Source organism: Oncorhynchus tshawytscha, linkage group LG15 (assembly GCF_018296145.1).
Source record: "Oncorhynchus tshawytscha isolate Ot180627B linkage group LG15, Otsh_v2.0, whole genome shotgun sequence".
Lineage (NCBI taxonomy): Eukaryota > Metazoa > Chordata > Actinopteri > Salmoniformes > Salmonidae > Oncorhynchus > Oncorhynchus tshawytscha.
Genome location: NC_056443.1, coordinates 20,504,461 through 20,515,134, shown reverse-complemented (window position 1 = coordinate 20,515,134; position 10,674 = coordinate 20,504,461). Strand labels below are relative to the sequence as shown.

General features: G+C 43.0%; 2 pseudogenes; one reads left to right on the top strand and one right to left on the bottom strand.

Annotated features, from left to right (window-relative positions):
- Nucleotides 1-3,380: 3,380 nt before the first annotated feature.
- On the bottom strand, nucleotides 3,381-5,088 carry LOC112214872 (annotated as a pseudogene).
- Nucleotides 5,089-6,047: 959 nt separating this feature from the next.
- Nucleotides 6,048-7,962, top strand: LOC112214871 (annotated as a pseudogene).
- Nucleotides 7,963-10,674: the final 2,712 nt, after the last annotated feature.

Below are 10,674 nucleotides of genomic sequence, written 5' to 3'. Positions count from 1 at the left end.
TCAATGCATTTTGTTGTTTTGTTGTTGATTTTGTTGTAGACAGGAAGCATCAGAGTAGGACTCTGTTGAGCATGACTCAGCCCACACTCTACACAGACCGGTGTGGCATAATCAATCAAAGCTGCAGTAGGCCTGAAGGACAAGTAGGTAAACAGGTTAATAATCTCAATCCCTGCATGTTTTCTTTCAAAAGTCTCATGGAATGTAGGCCTACATTGAACACCACACATAGGCTGCTTCTGTAGACTGAATGATACAACAGCTATTTCCATGTGATGTGATGCATTTTCTCCATTGCTTTTGACGGTAGACCACTCTGGTAGGCCTATATTATGATCAAATACCCACAGAAGCCTACTTGGCCACTGTTATAACTGTTACTTAAAGCGAGTACAGCCTCAGTGTTCACAGTAAACACGCTGGAAGTTGCACAGAATTATCACAAAGTTGAAGTTGAAGACCTGAAATTTGCTCAGTGCAGAAAACAAAGAGGGAACATTGGTTACTACCCACTGCGGACAAACTAGTTGTTTCAACGTAATTTGTCAACATATTGTGACGTGGAATCTACGTGGTAAATACATTGGATTTGAAAGTCATACTGTTGTTTTGAGAGTGAAATTTCAACCACAGTATTATGTCATCATGGTAACCAATTTTCAACATTGAAAAACCTTGTATAAAATATGTAGAATTTGTTCCTTAGAAACAACGTCAGATCTTCAACGTTATATCCACTATCAGAAAAAATAACTATAGGCTGGGCAGCACCTCCTACTGGAGAGTTGATCTATCTACAGAAACCTTTTGGTCTCCCATACAGGTTTTTTTTCTAATCCCAGCTTTGATATTTGTAACTACTATTGCCAATGTGCAATTGTGACAGTGATTGTTGAGAGATCTCCACTTAAAAACGAGAGAGATTCACTGTTGCTATTGAAGTCATTCCAAGGGATAGGTTTAACAGAGCAAATTAAATGCGACCATACTTTATCACTCATATCAATAATACTATTTAGGCCTATATAACATTTGCAGTCAACAGCTATTGTTTATATTAAAACATTTTTTTGGGGGGGGCAATACAATAGGCCTAGGGTTACAAGCTCTGGCTGATTTCAAATGTAATTATGTTGAATTGTGTTTGGTTGTCAACGCAATAAAACATTATTGAAAGTGCATTTAAAGTTTGATTTGATTTAGTCCTAATCTTTTAACTTTTTGGTTTGAGGTGGAGACTTTAATTATTAGACAGATTTAGTCAGAGGCACAGATGGAACTATCCAAGCAGAAGATAAATCTCCTTCAAATGTTGATATCTGGTTGCGTTGACAATGAAACACAATTCAATATCACTTTTGTTGACAGGTTAACAAATGATATGTTGGATTCACATCTCCAACTCAACCAAAAATAAAAGTTAAAGAATAGAATTAAGCCAATGACTCCGATGGAAATATCCAAGCAGTCGACACTGTACATTTCCTTTAAATGTTGATATTGGTTGTATTAGGCTACCTTACAAACGAATGTAACATTCAACTCAATTCAATTCAATTCAACATTCAAACTTTATATAATTACACAAGATGAAATGTATAGTTACAGTAACCTAAAAATGTGTCATTGGTTGTGTTACCCATTTTGAGGTTACTGTAACTATACATTTCATCTTGTGTAATTATATAAAGTTTGCATGTTCAAGATAGCCTTCATAGATCGCTGCACGTCTTCACAATTGCTATAATAATCTGTCAGAATCTTGAACAGCATTGATCACTTGCATCATATACTTTTAATGTAATTAAAACTGAAATCCAGGTCATATGGTTCTGCTATTAGATGAAGCACAGTGATAATACATGAATTTGTTGTATAAGTAAACAAGATATCTAACATTGTATTCCCATTTGAACTTTGCTGTGCTTTTAAATAGTTGCAAGCACTGTGATAGACACTTGAGTGACAACTAAACCTAAAATCTGACATAGTTTTTCCATTGGAATTTGGATGTGCTTTTAGATGGTTGAAAGCAGAGTGATAACACATTGTAAACTTTTGGCTGTCTTTTTGAGTCTCAACTAAATATTACCGAATTATGTTATGTTTATGTTGAAATGACGTGGTCTGTGCCCAGTTGTTACAATTTTGTTGATCACAGCCATTGAACTCTTTAGCTGTTTTAAAATTACCATTGGATTCATGGTGACATCCCTAAGCAGTTTCCTTCCTGTCCTGTAGCTCAGTTTAGAAGGACGACCGTATCTTTGATGTGTCTGGGTGGTTTAATTCATCCCCCGCAGCATAATTATTTTCTTGACCATGCTTAAAGAGATATTCAATGTCTGATTTGTTATTGTTACCCATCTACCAATCACTGCCCTTCTAAGTCCAAAAGGCTTCTTAACAGCTTCTACCCCCAAGCCATAAGCCATAAGACTCCTGAACAGCTAATCAAAGGGCTACCCAGACCCCTCTATTACACTGTTTATTATTTATGACTGGTCACTTTAACTCTACCTACATGTACATATTACCTCAATTACCTCGACTAACCGGTGCCACCGCACATTGACTCTGTACCGGTACCCCATGTATATAGCCTCGCTATTGTTATTTTTTATTTATTTTCATTTAAAAAAAACTTAAACCCTCTTAAGGATCTGCCCCTTTAGTTCAGTTTTCGCCTAAAATGACATACCCTTGATACCATAACCTTGATACCATTTTAAAGGAAACACTTTGAAGTTTGTGGAAATGTGAAATGAATGTAGGAGAATATAACACATTAGATCTGGTAAAAGATAATACAAAGTTAAAAAACATGCGTTTTTTTTTGTACCATCATCTTTGAAATGCAAGAGAAAGACCATATTGTATTATTCCAGCCCAGGTGCAAAGGCCCTTCCCCAAACTGTTGCCACAAATTTGGAAGCACAGAATCGTCTCGAATGTCATTTCATGCTGCACCATTAAGATTTCCCTTCACTGGACCTAAGGGCTGAGCTCGAACCATAAAAAACAGCCCTAGACCATTATTCCTCCTCAACCAAACTTTACAGTTGGCACTATGCAGTTGGGCAGGTAGCATTCTCCTGGCAAACTCAGATTCGTCCGTCGGACTGCCAGATGGTGAATCGTGATTCATCACTCCAGAGAACGCATTTCCACTGCTTTACACCACTCCAGCCAATGCTTGGCATTGCGCATGGCGATCTTAGGCTTGTGTGCGGCTGCTCGGCCATGGAAACCCATTTCATGAAGCTCCTGACAAACAGTTATTGTGCTGACATTGCCTACAAAGGCAGTTTGGAACTCGGTAGTGAGTGTTGCAACCGAGGACAGGTGATATTTACACACTTCAGCACTCTGCGATCCTGTTCTGTGAGCTTGTATGGCCTACCACTTCACATCTTGGGCGCCCTGCGCACCTGCAGCCGCAGGGCGTTGTCAAACTGGTCAAAGAGGAGTGGCAGGCCCAGCACAGGGATCCAGTGGTATATGACCTCATACAGGCCGCTGGTGCCTCCGTGAGCCACGAAGAAGCAGGTGTTAGGGTGGCCCAGGACATTGCTCGGAGGGAGCCAGTCCAGCAGCAAGGTGTTGTTTAACAGGAAAGAGGGCCTTTCTCCCAAGAAACTCCACACCACCTTGTGAGGCAGCTGGGCGAAGGCTTGGGCCACTACCTCGGTCACTACCTCCTTAGGCAGGGTAGACACCAGCGTTCCCAGAGACATGACCACGGCCCCGTGCTCCCCAGAGCTCTGCATGCAGGCCTCCAAGCCCCCCACATAGACCACGTTGGGCATGGTGGGACTCGGTAACTCAAAGACAAAGTCCACCCACAGATCAGAGAAAATTAGTTGGCAACACTGAGTCTCATGAATGAATCTTCTCAGGGTCATTCTCAGGGCTCCACACTAACATTTTCCCTTGGTGGTACTGGTACCACTAACTTTTTCGTTTGGAAGCATCCGACCATATTTTGGTCGCAACCGAAAACATTGTAGCGTCACACAATATAAACAATTATTAACCAATTAAAAAAGCATTGTGAATGACTTTGTAAGAGGTGTAATAGACAGCAGAGATGGTATTCAATAAATAAGTGGTTTCATCTAACGTATCCATGCAGGAATGCATGAGTCAAGATATTTTGATGTGCAACCTTATTCAGTAATTTTCATGAATTTTGGGTTGACAATGTGGCTATTGTTCAATTTTACTGTTAAAATAGGGCTCCACAGATCAGTTCAACATCGGGGGGAAGTGATGTCGGAGGAGGTCGACATAGAGAGGCAGGATGACCAGGCACTCCTCGAAGAGCATGACCAGGCACCGCAGGAAGTTCTCTGTCCTCTGCAGGAAGTCCATTGTGTCACTGAACAGTTAATTGTACATGGCGACATAGGACGGCGGTGTGGGGGCGACGATCATGGGGGCCTCACCAGCGTTGAGCCAGTGGATGTTATAAACCATGGGCAGGTCCAGGTATTGGGCCAGGAGCCCCCTAGCAGGGAAGGCAGGATCAGTAACATCAGGTAGAATCTAGACTCCCTCAGTTTGGCGACAAGGGTCGAGTCATCCAAGATGGCATAGATCATGTTGAGCGCCCCACCATGAAACATAATCAACATGACCGCCGTGTCCTTCTGCTACTCCAGGAGGCGGTGGACAGGTAACACCCTGCAGAGTTACAGAGAGCACTGGATCAGGACGGTGTTGAAGTCAGAACCGAGGTCCCCCGCCCAGCCGGAGGAGGAGCAGGGTTCAGGGTCACTGAGGTGTAGAAAGGGGAATTGTGGGGAATGTACCAGCTCATGGCGGAGCGCAGCAGTGAGTGGAGTCGAGCTCTTGGAGAATGACCTCCATGTTAAGCCATTGGCTGTCATCCTCGGGGAAGATAAGGATGTCTAAGGAACAACACCCATGTCTAAGAATTGCAAGATGTCTAAGGTATTGCATACAAAATATACAATTTTCATACTGCTGAGCCAAGCTGTACTGGCCTGGTTATATATTTACATTTTAGTTATTTTGCAGACACTCTTATTCAGAGCGACTTACAGGAGCAATTAGTGTTAAGTGTCGTGATCAAGGGCACATCGACAGGTTTTAGCACCTAGTCGGCTCGGGCATAGCCGCTGCAGCACCCCCTGAAAACTAATAAAAATATACTTTTTAATAATTTTTTAAAACTTTTTTTTTCACTAAAGTTATGCACGGGACCTTTACTAGTCCTGTCATAGCGGACTACGTTGTGCACAGCAACAGGCCTCATAGCAGGCCTTTTGCACAAAGACACTTCAGCCAGGGACAGAAGAGTGATACGTTACCTACAGCATCCGAAATCTATGTGCAATCACTCTAATTACTTAGTTCGACCCAACATGACATAGGTGAAACGTTCCGGACTTTCCCAAAAGTCTGCTACTCTATATTCAAATCAACTGCACCTCAGTCAATGCAAATATAACAATGCGACACTAGCTTGCACTCTGCAAAGAACAGAGCTTATGTATGTTTGGTGATATGTATGTGTGGTGATTGATCAATTTATAGTTCCTCCTGTTAGTTTAACTTTATAAATCTATATATGCTATAGCCTTCCATGTCACGTTTTAGCATCCAATGGGCCTTATTATTCCAGTCCCCTGCCTCTCTACCAAACCAATAGGTTACAATAGCCCGTCTGTAGGGATTTCCACCATAATCGCCTTAACTGTGTTACCATGATAATGTTATTAAGGTTAATTCAACTGAAGTTCACAATGGACACAATGAAGTTGGGCTGAGACAGTACCTCAGTTGCTTTTGTACATATTGTCGTTTAATCCAGAAGTACTATAGCAAACTACAGGTAACTGCAAAAATAAAAAGAAACCCTTGAGTAAATGAGGGATACAAAGTACATTGAAATCAGGTGCTTCTACACAGGTGTGGTTCCTGAGTTAAGTTAGAAATGAACATCCCATCATGCTTAGGGTCATGTATAAAATGCTTGGCAGGCCATTATTTTTTGGCTACCATGTCTATGCCCCCATAGGATGGCAATGCCCCCATCCACAAGGTACGAGTGGTCACTGACTGGTTTGATGAACATGAAAATGATGCCATGGCCGTCTCAGTCACCAGATCTCAACCCAATTGAAGACTTAAGGGGATTCTGGAGCGGCTCCCTAAACAGCGTTTTCCACCACCATCAACAAAACACCAAATTATTACATTTTGCGTCGAAGAATGTTGTTTAAGCGCCAGACACTTGTAGAATCTTTGCGAAGGCGCGTTGAAGCTGTTCTGGCTCGTGGTGGTTCAACACCCTATTAAGACACATTCATTCCTTTCCATTCAAATTATTATTTTTTCTGTTCAATTTACATCCCTTTGACCAGCACTGTAGGAGCTCAATGCTTAAGATGTTCACTCTACCCTGCATTTACATCTGCAACCCTGTGCGTGTGACTAATAAATGCTCTAAAGCTAAACCTTGGTATTTCCTTTATCTTGGAAGTTACCTGTAAATCACATTAGCTCACACCAGAGCTGGCTCTGGCTTACACTAATTTTGTATTTGTTTTGTGGGTTTGCTCCTCCTTTATCAATTCCATATCTGTTGTATGATTCTCCTAGCCTGGTGGAGCCATTCGCAGCGATCAGACTGGTTCCACCAAAAGGAGTGACTACTGCTGCCCTTTACTTCCTGCTCCTATCGCCTGGCAACAGTTGCCACGGTAGCACCTGCGGTGGGTAAATCTTGGATGGTAGACGGAAGCTCCACTCCAGACGTCCCAACCTCACCGTGCTGCGCTCCGCCAAGAGCTGGTACATCCCCCAGAATTCCCCTCCGTACACCTCCGTCACCGTCCACATGTTGGAGGACGAGGTGGGCAAGAGCTACTATGACAAGATAATGCAAAGGATTCTGGGAGTCCGGTCCCTGCCACCCTGCCTGGGCTCCTTCCGCAAGCAGTACTGGATCACTTCCATGCAGTCAACGGCCCACGAGATCTGCTCCAGAGCGGCCGCCACCATATTTGATGATCGGTGTTCATGGCTTTGCTCTGGAACGCCCGGTTTGACCTGGTGCTGACTGACCCTGGTCTGCCCATAGAGGTCCTTCTGGCCAATGTGCTCGGTCTGCCTTTGTTCTTCAACCTGCTATGGTTGCTTGAGAGGGCCACTTCACCCTTCCCCCGCATCGGGCCCAGACTCTCCAATCACATGGACTTCCTTTAGAGAACCAGGAATGGGTTGCATTATGTCTATGTTTAGTGGAGCAATATTTAATAAATAACCCTGCGTATACAAGCCTTATCCAACATCACTTCTCCCCTGGTGCTGACCTGGACTCCATGCCGCGCTTGGCGAACGTGTGGCTGATGAGGGTGGACTTTGAGTTCCTGCGGCCCACCATGCCCAACGTGGTCTATGTGGGGGGATTCCAGTGCTGTCCAGCTTGGCCGCTCCCTGCTGACATAGAGGCCTACATGCAGAGCTCTGGGAAGCACGGGGTGGTGGTCATGGTGGTGGTCATGTCTCTGGGAATAATAGTGTCTGCCCTGCCTAAGGAGGTCATGGCCCAAGTATTCGCCCAGCTGCCCCATAAGGTGGTGTTGAGGTTCCTGGGAGAACAACCCTTTTCCCTGGAGAACAACACCCTGCTGCTGTACTGGCTCCCCCAGAAAGACCTCCTGGGCCACCCGAAGACCCGCGCCTTCGTGGCTCACGGAGGCACCAAAGGCCTGTATGAGGCCATCTACCACGGGGTCCCTGTGCTGGACCTGCTGCTCCTCTTCGACCAGTTTGATAACGTCCTGCGGCTGCAGGTGCGCGAGGCAGCGCGTGGAGGACATGTGCTACTTCTTTTCCATATGATGAAATACTCTGTAGATTTGGATTGTCTAACAATGTAATGTCTTGTAAGACTTCTATATTGCCTTAAAGGGGAACTGCACCCGCTGAGTTGGACTCATTCATTGGCTTGCTCCTCCAAAAATGCTGGCAGCCATGACAGAAGCCAAACATGAGTTGGCTTGGGGGGTGTGGTTTGATGTGGGTGTTTCTTGAGCGCCACCACCAGGACACACCCATCTGTCAGAGCTGTCATGAGTCTCTCTCCTTGCTGAGGTTCAAAGGTGCCAGCTAGGCAAAGGTTTGAAGATAGCCAGACCCCCGTCTCCTGAGGGAGTTGGCCCAGTTTTGACTTAACCGGTCATAAATGGTTTCTAACTTTCTGCCTCTCAGTATCCAACAAAGGAATGTGCTGTGTGTAGAGAACTCTAACGTCAAAAGTTGGACATTGGAACATTAGTTTTGAAATCCAAACGTTTGGAATGGTTGTGGGGATCTAAACAATAGTGATGTCATTAAGGATTGGATAACAAGATAACGGTAACTCTGAAAGTGTACACATCCTAGTTATCAGATTTGCATCTAAATGTTGTATAAAATAAAAGATTAAGTATAAGAATACTTTTGTGAAGATAATGTGATTCCAGCCTTCTAAAATTAGATAATTGTTTTCCATGTAAACCTATGCTCAGTCAGTGGCCACACCCAAGTGAGCACAGACATTGTGTTGGTGCAATAGACCGCCCCCTTTCTACCCGAGTATAAAACCCTTTGTAACAAAATTAACATTCGACCAAAGAATGTGAGGACGTGGTCCACATGTTGAAATGGTTAAAACTACAAGACCAGAAAATGGTAAGACCCGCTGAAACTCTCGACGAGTGAAGAAGGTGAAGACTAGACCAAACATTCAAAGTCTGCAGCTGGGTATGTAAAGTAGTCTAGGACAATTGACCAAAGAAGGGAGGGAAGAACAGATCCCTCTCACCACAGTATGGTACACCTGGAGTTATCCATTCTAAGAACACTCCAAGACAAAGAAGCCTATAACTAAGAAGGACATTGTGACCTCTGGTGGACAACTAGAGACTTACATCAAACTACTGCCCATAGACGGATCGAGTGGTTTCAACAGAGAAAGACATCTATCTACATGTAAATAAATATATGTTGCATTTCGTATCCGAATGAGCGGTTGTTAGGGTGCTAAATATTCATATTTATGGTGATCATAGTTTCCAAATGTATGTAAGATAAGTCCACACTAAGTCTCTCCAGCTCTTTATCTTTCCCCACCCCCTTTTCATTGTGTAACAAGCCATCATATCATGCCAGTCCACTAGGGACCTGTTTTCATTGCATTATGTTAGAAAATCAATAACCTATACTGTGTGTTTGTGTATATCTGTGTGATTATTTACTTAGTAAATAAATAAGTAAGCCAATTTGTGTATTGCTGATTCATCACTTAGGGTTCATGCAGATTTACGAAGTCAACGACGTTCAGAATGAGACTGATAACTAATAATTGACTGTTGTGGATGTAAGAGATCATCTTTAGAGTTTAAGTAGGGAGATAGTAACTCAGTAAATAACTTTTCCCCTGGTGCCCCAAATTCCTAATGAGTTGTTACATGATTCATTTAATTGAGTAATCATTAAACGTAGTGGGCAATTATCTGATAAATAGCAGTCATCACATTAATGATAGTCAGATCCTTGCCCAATAACTACAGGCTACAGTATGGAGAAATGACAGAGTACGCTTTTTATATGTTTTATTTTATTTAACTAGGCAAGTCAGTTAAGATCAAATTCTTATTTTCAATGATGGCCTAGAAACAGTGGGTTAACTGCCTCATTTAGGGGCAGAATGACAGCTTTTTTACCTTGTCTGCTCGGGGATTTGATCTTGCAACCTTTTGGTTACTAGTCCAACGCTCAACCTGCCGCCTTTGAATAGTTCAGTAGCCTACAGAGTAATATGAGAAGAATGCAATTGCTGAATTTACGCAGATATTCTAAACTAATGTTTTGATAACTTTCAAATTAATTAACAGGTCCATGCAAAATAAACAGCCCTTCACATAATACCGTAGAATCAGGGTTCTGCTAATATAACAATGTGCACCTTTCATTGTCGTTCCCAGCCGATAGATACTGTGATTATCTGCATTTGGTCTAGTGGAATTGGGGCGACCTTGGCAAACATGTGGTGTCCCGTATACAATAGGAGTTTCCAGATCCTGGTGCAGAGCACACAGGGTTTGTCCCACCCCATATTGACTGATAACATTGCATTCAATCATTTAAAAAAATACATGTAAAATGTGTGTCTAGTAAGATTGTAATGCCAAGTGCCAGGCCTCTCTCCCCAATTCAGACATCAGTATCAAGCCTGTCTATCAGTCTGGACTTCATCTTGAAAGTCTCCATGTGCTGACTCCATACATGTTTCTGTGCACACACACACACACAGTCACGGTTATATTACCAACAGAAGTTAGGATAGGTTATATATCTGAGAAACAAACAGATACTATATTGAGGTTTGAACAGGTCAGATAAAAACAACCCCTATCAATGGCACTTATGATTAGCATGGTGGAACCAACCTGATCGCTGCATTCACCTTTCAATTTCAATTCCGATATCATATGTGAAGTGAAATAGAATGGCAAATGCAGCGATCCGGTTGGTTCCACCAGGCTAAGTTATGAAGGTGAATAGGGACAAAACTCTAAACGGTTTTGACCTTTGACCATTTATAGGAATGCTCACAGCGAGGGCATGTCTGCATGATGCTGAGGGTCCGTTTGCTGG